Source organism: Myotis davidii, unplaced genomic scaffold, assembly GCF_000327345.1.
Source record: "Myotis davidii unplaced genomic scaffold, ASM32734v1 scaffold18, whole genome shotgun sequence".
Classification (NCBI taxonomy): Eukaryota; Metazoa; Chordata; class Mammalia; order Chiroptera; family Vespertilionidae; genus Myotis; species Myotis davidii.
Genome location: NW_006292696.1, coordinates 1,391,013 through 1,408,151, shown reverse-complemented (window position 1 = coordinate 1,408,151; position 17,139 = coordinate 1,391,013). Strand labels below are relative to the sequence as shown.

Sequence of the window (17,139 nt, the reverse complement as noted above, 5' to 3'; positions counted from 1 at the left end):
CACCTCCATCTCCCCGAGGAGGAGGACAGGGATCCGGGGCTGCACCGGGACTCCAGGCTCCGGGCACACTCCGCAGTGACCAGCCCGAGGGGAGGGCGCAACCTGACTTCAAACGGGGCTCCTGTCTGGAAGGTAGTGGAATTCTTCATCTTTTGGGGGTAGGGGTCACGACCCTTCTGAGTCTCCGATGAAAGCTGTGGATGTTTTTGCCGGGAAAATGCACATATGCACATACACAAGTTCTTTCAAGAGGTGGGGTAGGGGCATCTTGGGGAGGGACGTTCTAAGGAACTTCTCACAGTTCTCTTGGCGGTCCCCTGCCCCCTTTGTTTTAATGAGATTACGCGAATGTAGAATGGTGTAGTGAACCGCTAGATACCCATCACCCAGCTTCAGCCATTATCAAGACGCCTTTCATCTCCTCCCCTTCTTTTTTTGCTAACGTATTTTAAAACAAATTTTAAACAGCCTGTCATTTTACCCCCACATACTTCAGCCTGCAACACATGGGCATTTTCTTACATAATTTGCCATTGTCACATCTAATAAAATTAACACAAACTCCTGGGTATTATCTAGCACCCACCACTCCCAGACTGGCAAGCATTTCACCAAAACCCAAGTGGAGTAGGACGGGTGGGCAGTTGAGGGGCCATGAGTGAGCTGGGAGTGGGGAGCAAGGCTGAGGGATCGGAGGAAGAACTCCTGAAGGGCAGGGCTTTGGGTTGGAAAGGCTGCGGAAGGAGGGTCAGAGCCAAGGAGCTGCTCAGAAGCCCCCTATGGGGTTTGACCTCTGACAATTCTTGGGGCCCCCAAATGTGCAGGGACATGTGGCCCCCAGAAGTAGACAGAATGAGACAGAGTCTTATCTATGCAGCCTGTCTCTCCCCTGAGTCACCACATGGGCCCCGGGCAGGTGGGCATATCTCAGGGCTAGACAAACGTGTCAGGATCAGGACACCATTGACGGGGCCCAGTGAAAAGTGACAATGTGAGGTCCCACATTCAAAAATTATTAAGGGGGAGAGATCAACCAAAGGACTTGTATGCAGGCATATAAGCCTAACCAATGGACACAGACACCAGGGCGGTGAGGGCATGAGTGTGGGCGGGGAGGCAATGGGGGGATAGGACACATATGTAATACCTTAATCAATAAAGAAAAAAGTATTATTTACAACAAAGAAAGAAAATTATTAAGAATTTCAAGGTGGCAACAGCAGAGAGTTCAACCAAGCACAGGGCCCTTCTAAACACGGGGCCCTGTATGACTGCACAGGTGACCCACCCATGAAGCTGGCCCCAGTCAGGATCTTGTTCTTCTGGGGCTCTGATGGACACAGAGCAGGGACAGCAGGCCCAGGCTCCCTTTCCTGCTCAGAGGAACTCTTCCCATTATACAGGTGGAAACACTGAGGTCTAGAAAGGAAAGAGGCTGTGCCTAATTTTATGTGCTAAAACGAAGGTTGCTCTTGGAGAGGGGAGCAGAGACTGCCTGGGTTGTGACTGACATGGATGCAGACATGGCTGCCTCAGCAGGGAAGGCCCCCTTCCTGTGTCAGGAATTGGATGTGTTGGTAACATTTTACTCCGAAGTCATGTAAAATCTTTCACAGGGTCAGTGAGAAACTGGAAAGGTACAGAGAAAGGAGGACTGGGCTTTCCTCTCTGATCTGAGGTAACTGGGACTGCTCCGGCTGGAGGAAGAGAAAGCCTGGAGTGGGACTTGAAGGTCTGAGTGTGGGGAATGGGATGGGGCAGAACTGGGACCTAAGAAAGAAGGAAGGAAGGAAAGAAAGAAAGAAAGAAAGAAAGAAAGAAAGAAAGAAAGAAAGAAAGAAAGAAAGAAAGAAAGAAGTGGAAGAAAGTGAAAGATAGGAAGGAAGACAGGAAGAAGTTGAAGAAGATACAAATTAATAAAAGCATATATGGTGTTCAAAGATAGGAAGAATTAACAACGTTCAAATGTCCAATGACATAATTCAGAGAACTACAACAAATATCACAAAAATTTATATGGAAGTACAAAAAAAAAATCTTATTAAGGGGGAGAGATCAACCAAAGGACTTGTATGCAGGCATATAAGCCTAACCAATGGACACAGACACCAGGGCGGTGAGGGCATGAGTGTGGGCGGGGAGGCAATGGGGGGATAGGACACATATGTAATACCTTAATCAATAAAGAAAAAAGTATTATTTACAACAAAGAAAGAAAATTATTAAGAATTTCAAGGTGGCAACAGCAGAGAGTTCAACCAAGCACAGGGCCCTTCTAAACACGGGGCCCTGTATGACTGCACAGGTGACCCACCCATGAAGCTGGCCCCAGTCAGGATCTTGTTCTTCTGGGGCTCTGATGGACACAGAGCAGGGACAGCAGGCCCAGGCTCCCTTTCCTGCTCAGAGGAACTCTTCCCATTATACAGGTGGAAACACTGAGGTCTAGAAAGGAAAGAGGCTGTGCCTAATTTTATGTGCTAAAACGAAGGTTGCTCTTGGAGAGGGGAGCAGAGACTGCCTGGGTTGTGACTGACATGGATGCAGACATGGCTGCCTCAGCAGGGAAGGCCCCCTTCCTGTGTCAGGAATTGGATGTGTTGGTAACATTTTACTCCGAAGTCATGTAAAATCTTTCACAGGGTCAGTGAGAAACTGGAAAGGTACAGAGAAAGGAGGACTGGGCTTTCCTCTCTGATCTGAGGTAACTGGGACTGCTCCGGCTGGAGGAAGAGAAAGCCTGGAGTGGGACTTGAAGGTCTGAGTGTGGGGAATGGGATGGGGCAGAACTGGGACCTAAGAAAGAAGGAAGGAAGGAAAGAAAGAAAGAAAGAAAGAAAGAAAGAAAGAAAGAAAGAAAGAAAGAAAGAAAGAAAGAAGAAAGGAAGGAAGGAAGGAAGGAAGGAAGGAAGGAAGGAAGGAAGAAAGAAAGGAAGGAAGAAAGGAGAGAAAGCTGCAGGCACAGACATAGATTTCAACCCACCCATAATAAAGTGCTCTTTAAAGGGCCATCCATCAGGAAATGGGTTGTCATGAAAAAGAGAGTGAGCTCACCATCACAAGACGTATGTAAGTGACTGCTGGAAGTCCCTGGTCAGGGATGCTGCAGAAAAGCTGCCTCTCCTAGCGGGTGGGAGGTGGGGTGGGAAGGTTAGTGCCCTCTGACTCCAAGAATATGCTAAATCAGATCTAAATGGAAGGCTTAAAGGTTGGGAAAAGGCATAGGTATTCATTTGTGCTCATTCATTTGACAACTATGTATTAACACTCCTCCTTTGTGCTGACACTGCTAGGTATAAGATGAGGCCCTGCCTCAGGGTGCTTACAGAATGGGAAGGGGAGATGCAGAGATGAATCAAATGATCACAAATAAAGGTAAAATTACATCTTGGTGAGGGCCAGGAATCCACAGATTTGGCCCAATTGGAGGAGATAGGACAGTCTTGCAAGAGAAAGTGACATGTGAGTCAAGGCCCTGGGAGGAGGGAAAGACATTGTGGGCAGAGGAACAGTGTTGAGGCCCAAGGGGACACATGGTCCCCTGGAACTGAAACACCAGTTTGGTTTTAGTGATGGGGGCAGGAGATAAGGGACAGGAGATGAGTCTGGAGAGGGGTGGAGCAAGGCCCAGCAGACCAGGCATGATGAAGGATGTTATCAAGGGTGAGAGTGGGACGATGGCTGTGGCTGGTGTGTGGCGAATGAGCCAGAGGAGGGCTGAGAGGGCAGAGAGCAGCATGGACACTGGGCAGGACTCAGGAGTGAGGAAGATGGTGTCCAGGACTTGGAAAGTGGCTGAGAAATGGGGGACTTCTCAGCAAAGCAGGGTCTAGTTCCCTGATCAGGGAGAGTGCAGAGCCAGGGAGCCCTGAGGTCTAGGGGAGGCACCCCAGTTGCTCCGTGGTCCCCTCAGTGCTGTCCTCTCTCAGAGTGAAGGCTGGACTTCCCTCCTATCCTACACACACCCCTAGGGTGAGCCTCCCCACCCCCAGCTTTCTGGAAGGATGGAGCAAATTTGTTCCATTTGCTGGGTGATGAAAGGAAGCACAGAGAGGTCCAGGTGCCTGGCCAAGGTCACACAGGTGCAGGGCTGGGTACAGAAGCTGGGTTTCCTGACCTCACTGGCCGTTCTCAATGCCCAGATTACCTGAGGGGTCCTCAGCCCAGCCCTGCAGATCCTCCAATCCATCTAGGGTGGCAGAGCAGGGGCGGCCTGGATCCAGAGCATCCTGACCATGGAAGACCCTCAGAGAGCCAACCCGCTCACTTCACAGCAACATGAAGGCCCAGAAGCTTACACGAAGGTGGGTTTTCCTATGTCCCCACAGCAAGTCAGTGCTGTATTGGAAACAGACCCAGGTATTCTGACCCCCAGCACAGTGCCCCTCCACGGCATCTCTGAGATTGCAGAGTTGGACCCTTTACCTGTGCTGGGTAATAATAACAATAGAATGACTATTTATTAAGCATCAGTAAGTGCGAGGCACCATGCCAAGTAGTCTGCATGTACAGGTCTCCCTCACTTTTTGAAAGTTCACTTTATACCACTTTGCTTTTAGGAAAGACCTACATTAGTACCTGGTTTTGCTAAGGGACAGATAGAGGATTTGCGCTTTTATGAAAAAGGCGAAGAATCAAGTAGCTTTCAGCATTTGTTTTGCCATGAGCCCTTAGAGGGGCAGTGTGTACCCTGAGCAGGGAGGGTGGCCTCGCCAAGCTCCTTCCCCAGGAGCGACGCTCAGCATTTCAGCATCAAGCCATCACAACTTTGATCTGTGTCTTAAGTACCTGTGCTTCATCCCAATCTATTTTGTGCATCCGTTAGTAAGATAGTCCTAAGGTAATTGCTTCTCTGCTTTACGCTACTTCTGCTTAAGAAATGTTTCATGGGAACGTTTTACTTTCCAATGGGGGTGGGGACCTGTATTATCTCAGTTCATCCTCCATGGGGTATAGTTGGATTGTTATCTCTATTTTGCAGATGAAACACCTGCAGCTCAGAGAAGTGAAGTCACCTGCCTGAGGCCACCCAGCAAGGCAGCGCCTGCCGGCGTGGAAGTTCTTTGCTCTCCAGCTGGGCCAACCTGGGAGGATAGTGAGCCGGTGTGTGCCTCACAACACCCCCACCCCCATCTCAGGGTTTTGCTTAAACAAATAGCTGGTTCTTCTTCTTTCTCTGGCTTCATCGTGCAAAAGACCCTCAGGAATCCCTTATGACCACCTCTGGGTGGACCAGCCCCCATCAGGGACCCGTGCCAGCCCTGATGTGACACCCCCAGCTTCTTCCCAAGGACACTGAGACCTTGTTTGAAAGTCCCAGGCTGGGTGGCTGAAATCGCAGGTCCTACTCTCTGACTTGCCCTTACTTCCCAGGGCCTCAGTGTTCCCAGGTGGCCACTAGGCACTGGGTGGTTTAGACGGTGGTCCAGCGATGGCGCTGTGACCACGTGTGGGTGGGGAAGCACCACCCCCCTCCGTCCACCACGTCTCTCTCGCTGGCGCAGCCTCTTCCGCTCTGACAGCCCCTTATCTCAGGGAGCGGCTGTTTATTGGACCTCTCCTTCCCGCTGGCTCCCCGGGTGGGCCCCTCTTCCCTCTGGAAGTCCTCCCTCTGGGCTGCTCCCACACACCCCACCACCAGGGCCTCCTGGGTGGGGTGCAGAGAGGATGGCCTCATAAAGATCTTGGTGATAACTTGGTTTTTAAATCAGGTTTATGGCCCTGGGAGAGAAAAGGTTCTGGGCTCAGCTTTCTGTTGGAAGTGGTTTCCTAAAGAGTAGCTGGTCGGCACCAGGGCCAGCATTAGGCCCACCTGGACTGCGGGCTAGTCCCAACCACGCCTCCACCTCATTCCGTGACCTTGGGCAAGGAAATCTCCCTTCTCAGCTGTGCCTGAGGTGCAAGCAGGGGTGGTAATTCCCACCTTGTTCACCTTCAGGGGGCAGATGCGAGGCTTCTGTCAGGTGTCTTTGTAGCCCCTCCCTTCCCCTGGAAGTACCTTTCCTTTTCTCTTCCTGCCCCTCCAGAGGCTGCGGCGCCATCTGCTGTCACTGCCAGGTACTACTGGAGACTCGCTGGCTGCCTGGTCTCAATCATGGTCCCAGCCTTGCTGATTCTCCTTCCACTCCCTGTGGGGAAACAGTGCCCTGGAGGATGGAGGCAGCCCCCGAGAACACTGCCACAGAGGGAGCAGAGGGGACAGAATGTCCTTATTCGAAGGAGCACTGTGTCTGACCCTCTGTTCAGAGGAGTTAGAGAAGTCAGGGGAGGAAAGGAAGGTTCCAAGGTGAGTCAGTGGGCAGCATGGACTGGGGCCCAGGAGTCCCAACTCCCTGTCAGGTGCTTTCCTGCAGCCTCTCAGATGGTTGGGGGCAAGCAGCCAGCCCCTGCTGGACTTCAACCGCGTCCCTACTAGCCCCACCCCCTCGCCTCTTGCCTCCATTAGCAAGTGCACTTCCGTGACCTGATCTCATTGGTCTCCTGTTTAAAATCCTGCAGTGGCCCCTCCTGACCTTCAGGATTAAAGTCAGACTCCTCTGGGGCCCAAAGGTCCTGACACCTGGCCCCTGACTACCTCTCTAGCCTATAGCCCACCATGTCCTCTCTCGGGGTCTCAGCCATTCTTTTCTTTCTGTTCAAGGACTCCAAGCTCTTCCTGGCCTCTACACTTTTGCACATGTTTCCTCTACCAAGAACACGGTTCCCGGCCCTGCATTATGTGTGTCCTCTTGACCCCCGGTCTCCGTTGAAATACTTCTTCCCCAGGGAGGCCTTAATCTGTCTAAACAAGAACCCTCACCTATCCAACCCATTATTCTCTCTCTTTCAGCACACATCACAATTGGATATTATTAATTTGTGGCTTCCTTGGTGTTAGCCTGTGAGCTCTAGGAAGACAGGGCACACAGTAGGTGCTCAATTAACTTTGGTTGCATGAGAAATGGTGAGAGAATAGGATGGCCTTGGAGTCAGAGTCAGAGGCCCCATTCTAGACTTGCTGTGTGCCATTGGAGCGGGTTCTGGCCCTCTCTGGGACCCAGTGTGTCCGATGGGGGGAGCTTTGTGGCCTCTGAGGATCCTGCTGTTCTGATGACCTTGAGACACCTGAGTAGGGCACACAGGACACACCCTTGTTCCCTGGGGCACTGGGGCTGAGGCTAGCTGGAGAGGCTGAGGGAGGCAGGGTCTTTTTTTATTATTATTAAGTATATTTTTATTGATTTCAGAGAGGAAGGGAGAAAGAGAAATATCAATGATGAGAGAGAATTATTGATCGGCTGCCTCCTGCATGCCTCCCACTGGGGATTGAGCCTGTAACCTGGACATGTACCCTGACTGGGAATCAAACCATGACCTCCTGGTTCATAAGTCGACACTCAACCACTGAGCCACGCTAGCTTGGTGGCAGGGTCTTGAAGCTCTTATATCCTGGGACCCTGTCAGGCCTTGATGGCTACAGTCTGGCCCAACAAGAGCAGTCCTAGGTGTCTAGGGCAGGAATGTGGCCTGAAGTCCCCATTGGTCCCGGCGCTCAACTAGACAGCCACCATGCTTAGTGTCCAGGAGGGATAGGGCAGTTCCCCCTGCATGCCGCACCTGGCTCCCCAGCTGCAGGGATAAGGATCTTCCTGCTCAGGGTGTGCAGTGGGGAGCACACTGAGCTAGAGGTCAGGTGTCCTGCATTCCAGGCCCTTTCTCTCTCTGCTGACCTCATCCAAGTCCCCTCTGTGCACTGGGCCCCAGTTCCCATGCCTGTGCAATGGACTCACTCTTAGGACTCATGGGGCCCTGATATCCATTCAAGATGACTGTGCTGAGGCCTGGGACATGTGCGCTGCTTCCTCGGCCCAGGAGGAGCCTGGGGTGGGGGGTGGGGGGTGGGGGGCTCAGTGCTGGGAGCGTGGGAGAGACAGATGTGGTGGCCGCTGGCCCTGCCTGAATGAGTGCTGAGCAACCTCCTGGGAATTCTCCCACTCAGGCGCCCTTTCCGGACCCCTTGTCCTTCCCCCCCCAAAAAAACCTGCCCCACTGAGAACTGTGGCTTCCGGCTCTCACAGGGTTGGGGGAAGATTGAGGTGGGGGTCAGTTCAGCCTGGTTCCCTCCTTCAGGGAAGAGCATGGGCCTGAGAGTATAGACAAAACACTCATTTCCAGTCCTGGTCGCACACAGTCACTTGAGTCATTGGGCCTCAGTCATCCCGGCTGTAAAACGAGGGCTTGTCCCAGCTTCCGGGGGACTTCCATGACAGTAGCTACCTGAGAATCCGTCACCTTGTGTGGATTTTCCTTGCTTTTCTCTGTCCCTTGCATAAAGTGCTTTCTGTGCATCAGTTATTTAGGCCTCTCAACAACTCTGAAGGAGGCACTTGTGTCCCCATTTGACAGCTGAAAACACTGAGGCTGAGACAGCTCAGATCAGGTCATTTGTCCAGGCTCCCACGGCTAGGAAAAGGCAGAGCTGGGCTGGAATTGCCCAGATCAGAGCTCCCTTGAGTATGCCACCGTGCAGTGGGGAGGGGAAGTACTGAACCCCAAAGCTCAGAGCTCCTCTCTCCCTCTGCTTCGCACCCCACTGCACCTCGGGCAGTGTTCCCCACACGCTATGCTCACCCACTCTCAGCCCAGCTTCCCCCAAGACAGGGTACTACTAATGGCTCCTCCTGTTCACAGTGGGGCTGGGGCCATGCTGACCACCCCAGAATGTCGGTGTTGTATGGCCCATGGGCACTGCCCACTGCCCACCCTTCAGAGTGCACAGAGGAAACAGAGGCCAGTGAAGGGGAGCTCAGCCCAGAGCACACAATGATGGGCTGCAGCCAGAATGAGGGAAACACACTATTTCAATCGTAACACTTCCAGACACTGTATTAAGCCCTTTAAATGCACTGCTGTTGCTTCACTTTCCAGAGGAGCAAACGAAGGCTCAGGAGTCTAAATGACTTGCCTAAGACCATGCAGCTTGGCACTGCAGAAGCTGGGATTTGAACCCAGCTCAATCTCTAGTTTCTGAACCTGCCCTGCCAGTCATGACCCTTCTGCCTCAACTGTCCAGCCCTCAGAGAGCGTCCTATGGTGTTCTGTGTGACTCTGCACCCCCCAACCCCATCTCAGCTGAGAGGAGGTGTAACAGCCCTGATGCCTGCCAAGGGTTAATGGTAATAGGGGCTAAGTGATTCCAGATGGGCCAGCCGGACGGCTGGGCTGGCCGGAAACTGGCGGCCGCCAGCTTCCCAGGGGAGGCACCACCAGCCACCCCCTCCCCTCTCTGCTGCATCTCTGGTCCCCAGCTGTCCCCTTGCCCTGGGACCCACGAGCCTCCTCTCTTTAGCCAGAGTCCAACTCCAAGGAAGTTGCAGACAGAGCATCCCAGGGGCCTACCAGCGCAGTGAGTCCCCTGTACAGTTGGGGAAACTGAGGCTGAGGGAGGACAAGGTACAGGCCACAAGACAAGTCCTCCGCTAGGTCTCCTGACTCCCAGACTAGTTTGGAGGGGGGGGACTAGGGATTGAAACACCCCTTACTGCCCCTGAGCTAAGCTGTCCCAGCAGATGGACCAAGACTTCAGAGGTGACTGACCAAGGCAAATGCCAGCAGGAGGGGTTGTAAAGACTGATGGAGTTCTGGGCACAAGAAATCCCTGTGTGGGCTGACCCTATGGTCTTTAAAGTGCCCTGTATTCCCCTATGACCCAGAGGCCACAAAGCTGGGCCAGGCCCCCTCTCTTGGAGGCTGTCTTGGCCCCCACCCTACAGCCTGGGGTCAGTCTGAGACCCCTCTCCCTGTGTGGCCCAGCCCAGATGCTCTGCTGGGCAACCCCCACTGGGACAAGACCAAGCAATGACTGTCCTGCCCTCTTTCTAGGTTATCCCTTCCGCTGTCCTGTAGTTGGCACGAAATCCCAGCTCAAGCAACCCCCTGCCCCGTGAGCAGGGCTCGAGTGAGTCCCAGGATGGGACGAGGGTAGGCAGAGGAACAGGCTCTGTCTAGTGTGACCGGGGACACTTTCTTCCCCTCTCCGGACTCAGTGTCCTTGTGTATAGTAGTGGGGTAGGGCGTGATTCAGATCAACTCGCTAAGCCAGTGATGGCGAACCTATGACTCGCGTGTCAGAGGTGACGCACGAACTCATTTTTTTGGTTGATTTTTCTTTGTTAAATGGCATTTAAATATATAAAACAAATATCAAAATTATAAATCTTTGTTTTACTATGGTTGCAAATATCAAAAAATTTCTATATGTGACACGGCACCAGAGCTAAGTTAGGGTTTTTCAGCATGCTGACACGCCGAGCTCAAAAGGTTCGCCATCACTGCTCTAAGCCCTTGTAAAATGGTGCCCAGCTGGCCGGCATGGCTCAGTGGTTGAGCATCAACCTAAGGACCAGGAGGCCACGGTTCAATTCCCAGTCAGGCCATATGCCTGGGTTGCGAGTTTGATTCCCATTGTGGGATGTGCAGGAAGCAGCCGATCAATGATTCTCTCTCATCATTGATGCTTTTATCTCTCTCGCCCTCTCCCTTTCTCTCTGAAATCAATAAAAATATATTTTTTTAAAAGTTAAATGATGCCCTTTGGCATCTAAGGGCCAGGCATTTGTGACTAGAGTCATCTTATCTGAGGAGGTGAGGCTGGGAGAAGTGATCCTGGAGGAGGCCCTGATGGGGGGAAGGGGAAGGCAGGAGGATGGAAATGGAATAAACAGGTACTCGACATGCCTGTTGAGTGACTGAATGAGAGACAGAGGAAGGGATAACCTAGAAAGAAGGCAGGTCAGGAGAGCTGGTCTACACTGCAGTGTGGCTCTTCCGCTGGGTCAGGTCACTGTGTCTGTTCCAGCGTGTCCCTCACGAGACCTGATTTTGCTCCAGTTCTGCCAGTGCGGTGTGAGCTTGGGAAGCTCATTTCTCTCCTCTGGGCTTCAGTTTCCTCGTCTATCAAACGGGGAAAGAACCCTTCCCTGGAACTCCAGGAGCTTTGACATAATAGAAAGAAATATGTCTTGAGATCTGAAGTATGCTGGTGACCTTAGACAAGTATTTCTCCCTTTCTTCACCAGTTCACCCCTGGGCCTTGGTTTCTTCTTTTGAGAAGTGATTGATAATCTTGGAAGGTCTTTTCACCTTTTCCAAGTCACCCCTTCTCAGAAGCCCTCTCTGATTTCCTCCAACCTCAGTTAGATGCCCCTCTCAGCCCCCTGCCCTCCCTTGGAGTCCCTGCCTGTACATTGTCTCTCGCCCAGCAGCCTGGGCGCCCCTGAGGTCAAGGACTGTATCCTACTGGCTACTGCATTTCCAGCACTCAGCACAGTGTCTGGCACATAGTAGGTGTTCAACATACTGGTTCAATGAATGGATGTTGAGTGAATCAACTGTGTAAGTGATCAGAGCTCTCTTTATAGATGGGGAAACTGAGGCACAGAGAAAGGACCCGCCCCCAGGTGTTATGGCAAGGGGAGGCTGCCACCCGAGACAGGCATTAGGCTAGTGGAGCTGGGGCACTCTTTAATAAAAGTGACTCAGCGGCTGGCGTGGGCTGTGGAATTTCTAAACATCCCCTCACATCCTGAGAGAGCAGGCGGCGGGAGGGAGAAAGCAGAGGGAAAAGAGGAAGAAAAACAAGAAACTTGGGGGAAAAGAAAGAGAGGAGGGAAAAAAAACTAAAATTGAAAACAGACACACGCGGCATCCACCCTCCCAGCTCCACCCCCCCTCCCTTCTCCAGCTGGGCCAATCAGAGGCCGCCCTGCAGCCTTTCCCCCTAAGTGGGGAGGGCAGGGAAGCCCACAATGGTGTGAGCTCTGGGGGCTGCCAGCCGCCCTGCAGTCCCCGCCCGCCCCCGTCTGGGACCCAGGATCGCTCAGTGAGGAACTTGGACTGGGAGAGGAGGAGGACAAGGAGAGAGCTGGGCCTTTCTGACCAGCACCCTCCCAGGGCAGCAGCCTGTGTGGAGCGACACAGACAGCCAGACCCAGGGAGGCCCCTCCTGGCTACCCTGCTCCTCCCAAAGGATGCTTTGGGCGTGAGGCCACTCCTCACCCCGCATCCCCCGACTCTCTCCCCTCTCCAGAGGCTCCCAGAGCCCACAACGGTCCTTTCTGCCCTCCTACCCAGCGGCTTCCCCGCTTCTGGCCAGCAAAGACTTTCGGATAACAGGAGAGGGCAGTGAGGAGGACTTCCTGGAAGGGGTGACAGCCCAGCGCCTGGACCTTGCCCACACCAGAAGGCATCAACAGCAAGGTAAGTGCTCATACAGGGGGCAACCCCAACTCCTTGTCCTGTCCCCTTACCCCAGCCTGTGCCTTCTCAAGTAGGTCAAAAATGGAAAATATTTTTAACAAAACCAGATGGGAGGAGACTGGAGGCTGTGGGCAACATCAGGGATGGAGGAACCAGCTTTCTCCTCTCTCCTGCTTAGGCTGCTTCTGCGGGAGAGGGGCCCAGGCCTCCTCCATCCTGCTGCCCCCCGACCTCATCAAATAAACCCCAGAAGTTTCTCGGTGCCATGCTGAGTGGGGGGGTCTCCAAAGCATAGCAGTGCCTGTTGGAAGTGGGGGCTGCCGGGAGGGGAGTGAGAAGGAAATTGGGAGATGGCAAGCAGGGCACACGGAAAGGGGACCTAGAAGGGGACAGGGGACCTCAAAGCCATAGCCCTGTCCCTTGGCCCAAGCCTTGTCCCTAAGAATCTATCTGGCTTTAGGCCAGTAGGGCGCCAGGCAAACTCTGGGGATTTAAGTGGATTTGCAAATTTTCCAGATTCCTAAGATATCCTTCCAAACCCCCAGTGGCTGGGAAAGTTCGAAGGCGAGGGGGCTGGGGCTTGGCAGGCCATGTTCACGCAGCTGGGGCTGGGGGTCAGGGACCGGGCCCTCAGATCTGGGGGCCCCTCTGTGAAGAAGGGGGATCGGCTGCTGGGCCCTTCCCCCTGGTCCCAGGCAGCTGCTCAGGCCTCCCGGCCAGCTGCCTCCTTCCACGGCTTCTCCACTCTATCCGAAAACAAAAATTGGATCACAATTCCGCTGTGCGTCTTCGTGTAGAAAGGGCCTGTGGAAAGCCCAGCCTCCTGACCGTGCTGCCCCTGATGGACACTCACTGCAGGCCAGGGCTATGTGGAGTGCTTTATAAGTGTGATCTCGTGCAATGCTAACCAGCAGCTCCCGCCTTACGTGCGGGGAAACTGAGGCTCAGAGCAGCAACACGACTACCACACAGCAAGTAAGTGGCAGAGAGTTGGCACGCAGTAAGCTCCCTGCCCTGTCACTGCAAACTTGGTCCTCGTGTTCCCGCTCCTTCCAGTCAGACCCCAGGATTCCCCCCAAGGAACTGGCATAATCTTGCCTGTGGACATGTCCTGCACTTTCCCTTCAAGGAGCCTTCCCACTCCACCTCCTCCAGGCAGCCTTCCCAGGTTCTTCCAGTCTTCCAAGTGCTCGCCATGCCCTCCTCACTGGTGACTTGTTGCTTGGCCCTTTCTTCCCCTTTGTGTTCTATTTGCATATCAGAGATCCTTCAGGCCCTGGGCTTCCCCATCTTGTGTTCTGTCCCTCATGTCCTCCTGTCAGCAACGGGGCTAAGAAAATGTCCTGGTGAAAGGGAGGAGGGACTGGCTGAGGAGCCTCTGTTCTCAAGTGCGAGACCGGAATCCTAGGCCTCCTGCCCTCCCTCAGGTAGCCTTCCAGAACACCGTGCAGTTCCCCCAGACTGCGTTTGTCTATGTCAAACCAGGAGGGGTGTCCCTGCCCACATCTGTGATCCCACAGCGCACAGAGGCCTCTAGCGACATTGTCTGAAGTCATATAGCCATCCTGGCCTCCACAGCACTCGGGGACAGGAGGACCATGTCGGTCACTGTCATTAAGTGCTGACCCCATCCAGGCACAGAGCAGGCCTTTGGATCAGTATTGTTCCCCCTGCTTTGCCGACAAGGGAGCCAAGGCTGAGAGAAGCTGAGTGACGAGCCCAGGGTCACACATTAGAGTTGGTATTGATACCACGGTCTGTCTGAATCCAAAGACTTAACCCCCTCGCTACCCTGGTCAGAGGGGAGCGTCACCCTCTTCCCACAGAGCCTCTCCTGGCTCCAGCGCCAACAGCAGCAGAAAGTTCTGCATCGGGCCTGACCTGCTCCCAGGCCCACCTGGCCCTGGCTTGGTCCTGAATGAGGGCCATCTGGTCAACACCCTCGCTTCAGCAGTGCTCAGGCAGCCCTCCCTCCTCTGTGGGAAGAAGAGCTGAGACTTGTAATTGCCCACAGATGTGGGGCAGCGGGAAGCACCATGGATTCAGAGTCAGGAGACCTGGCGCTTGCCCTGGCTCAGCTCAGATCCATTGTGCGGCCAACCTCAGGCCCGTGTCTTCTTTCTGGGCTGCGTCCGCACCTGGAAGGCAGTGGGCACCGTGGGTAAACAGCGCCAGGTTTGGGCATCCGCTGACCATGCATCATCGCGCATTCGGCTTCTGGCTGACTGTGTGACCCTGGGCCAGTGCTCTGCCCCTCTGGCATCGGTCCCCAACTCAGTGAGCAGCAAGGTAGTGTGTGAGCTCCATGAGCTAACAGTGTAGGTAAGACTGTCAGCACGGTCCCTGCACTTCATGGGCTGGACCCAATGTCATTGTCTGGGCAAGGGCCACGCTCTCCTGCCTCCTGCACAGAACAACTTGGCTATGAATTTCTTCTGCAGTCTGCAAAGGGCTATGCCCGTGGGAGGGACCTGGCCACCAGTGGCATTCTAAAGGCTCACGCCATCTTCCAGTCACAGCCTGTCTGAGGCCAGCTGCCTCTCGGCTGAGGGAAGGGACTCTGGGTGTTTTGCTCAGGACAGGCAACTGAGTCTGGTAAAGACAGAGGAAGGAATGAGAGGGTCCCCAGACATCCCTGAAATACACCCCCTGCATACCCTTGTTTTTTTCACATGGTTTAGACCCTGCAGTCAGTGGACCTGGGAATGGAGATCTTCCTCCACTGCTTTCTGCCATCCCCCACCCCCACACGCACCCCACGAGCCTCCCCAGAGGCTCCTTGGCTGGAAAGCAGTGTGTACAGGAGGATAGAACGGACCAGCCCTTTCTGAGCCCTTCCATCATGTTTTACATCCATTCCCTCGAAGGTCACTGCCGTCTTTCTCAGCGCTCAGAACAGGCCGGCATTCAGTAAGTGCTTAAATATTTGCTGAACTAATTTAATCATTACATCAACCTCCAGGAGTAGATATAAACATTCTCTGGGTAACAGATGAGGACATGCCCAGAGAGGTTAAGTCAGTTGCCCCAAATCCCACAGCGAGGAAGTTGTGGAGCTGGGACTTACACCTGGGTGTTTCTCACTCCAGTGCCCTGAGGAGAGGCTGGGTGGGGCTTGGGTCCCCGCTACAGATCCAGCATAAACTCAGAATGTGCCTCAGCCGTGGGGGTGGTCACCAGACCCTGAAACTCACCTCGGATGCCAGTGGGGGAGTCAGTCCCTCTCTGGGCCTTCGTTTTCCCAATAGTAAAATAAGGAAGTTGACCGAGACGATCTCTAAGCTCCTTCCAGCCCTAAAACAATTCCAGGATTCCGGGCCACTGCAGCCCAGGTTGGCAGCCGCACCGGCCCTGTTGTGTACTCCGGGATCATGCATATTTAACTTCACGGTGGAAGCGTTTTTTCTTACCCTTTTTCTCCATGTTACAGAAAGTGGTCAGGATCGATGACCACTAATGGAAAACTGTTACCTGCAATAACTAGGAGAACTTTCGGACAGTTAAGAGCAGCCTGTTAATGCCCTCAGTTTCCCAGGGAGCAGAGCCCGCGTGCCCATTTCCCCCGGATACTGAGGAGGGAGGGTCGGAGGTGCGTCTGTTAGGGTGTGTGTGTGTGTGGTGCTGTGACCTCATATGCTCTGATTTCAAGCGGAAGTAAGGCTTTGGCTAGTGGTAGATGGACACCCGATGGGGTCCAGAGGTGAGGGAATGGTTGCCGAGACACACTCTGGTGTGAGGATGGCAGAACCCACACACTTGTGGATTCCAGTGTAGAAGTCCACCTCAAGTCCCTCCTAAGACGTCAGGTCTACCTCACGTCTTGGGAGGTGGGGGCAGGAGAAGTCTCAGGTAAAGGGCTTCCTGAACCCTCAGGCCCAGGTCTCAGGCCCGTCCCCATTTCCCAGATGCTTTCTGGGCACCGCGCCCCGAGTCTTAGCAATCAAAGTGTATTGCTTGAGCTGCATTGATACCTTCTCTTCGCCTCACTTCAGATCAGCGCTATTTGATGTCTCAGGTGCCCGGAACCTTTCATCTGGAGGCACCAGCTTCTCCGCCCTCTGATGGGAAGGGCTGTCCCTTGGGAGGTGGGGGCAGCAGGGCCAGGGGGTCAGACAGTTCCTGAAGGTCAGAGATGAAAAGGACGTTTGTGGCCGCTGTTGAACTTCCTTATTGTATGGGTGGGAAACTGAAGCCCAGAGAGGGGGGATGCGCCTCAGGTTATAGGATTGCAGCGATAGCACTGAGCCCAGCGCCCAGGCTGCAGGCATGGCCTTTGCTCTGCTACCAGAGTGCTCAGGCTGCAGCTCTCCCCGGCCACGGCCACAGGGCAGAGCTTGGGTTGAAGAGGAGCAAGGCCATCCTGACAAGTGGTGGGAATCGCCCTGGGTAGTTTTTGAGCCACACAGCCTTTGGTTACGTGGCTTCTCCATTCTGGCCATAATTTCCTTTTATGTAAAATGGGGGGAGGGCCAGGGAGCAGCAAGGTGACCCTAGAGCAGGGGTGGGCAAACTTTTTGACTCGAGGGCCACAATGGGTTCTTAAACTGGACCGGAGGGCTGGAACAAAAGCATGGATGGAGTGTTTGTGGGAACTAATATAAATTCAAAGTAAACATCATTACATAAAAAAGTACGGTTTTTTTTTTTTTTTTTTTATTAATTTCAAACCGGCTGGGGCCGTAGTTTGCCCACGGCTGGTCTAGGCTATCATTTCAACCTCTCAAAGTCCCTTTGGCTCATGACCCTTTCATCAAATGTATAACCACCTCTATCTACAAAGTGCCATATGACACGTTGGTCAATGTGCCGCCATTGTCCTTATCCAAATTAGTAAATAAATGTCAGCCTGGAACCATGCCACTAAAATTCTCCCCTGAAGCTAATTTTCACTCTGCTTGCCTT

At 53.5% G+C, this 17,139-nt stretch overlaps 1 protein-coding gene across 1 annotated transcript in view; it reads left to right on the top strand.

Moving 5' to 3' along the window:
* The first annotated feature begins 11,747 nt into the window (after nucleotides 1-11,747).
* Nucleotides 11,748-17,139, top strand: part of PDGFRB (platelet derived growth factor receptor beta) — a 37,380-nt gene continuing 31,988 nt past the window's right edge. The window contains exon 1 of the mRNA XM_006766239.2: nucleotides 11,748-12,237. The gene's annotated coding sequence lies outside the window, so the exon portion shown is untranslated. The remainder of the gene's footprint in view (nucleotides 12,238-17,139) is intronic.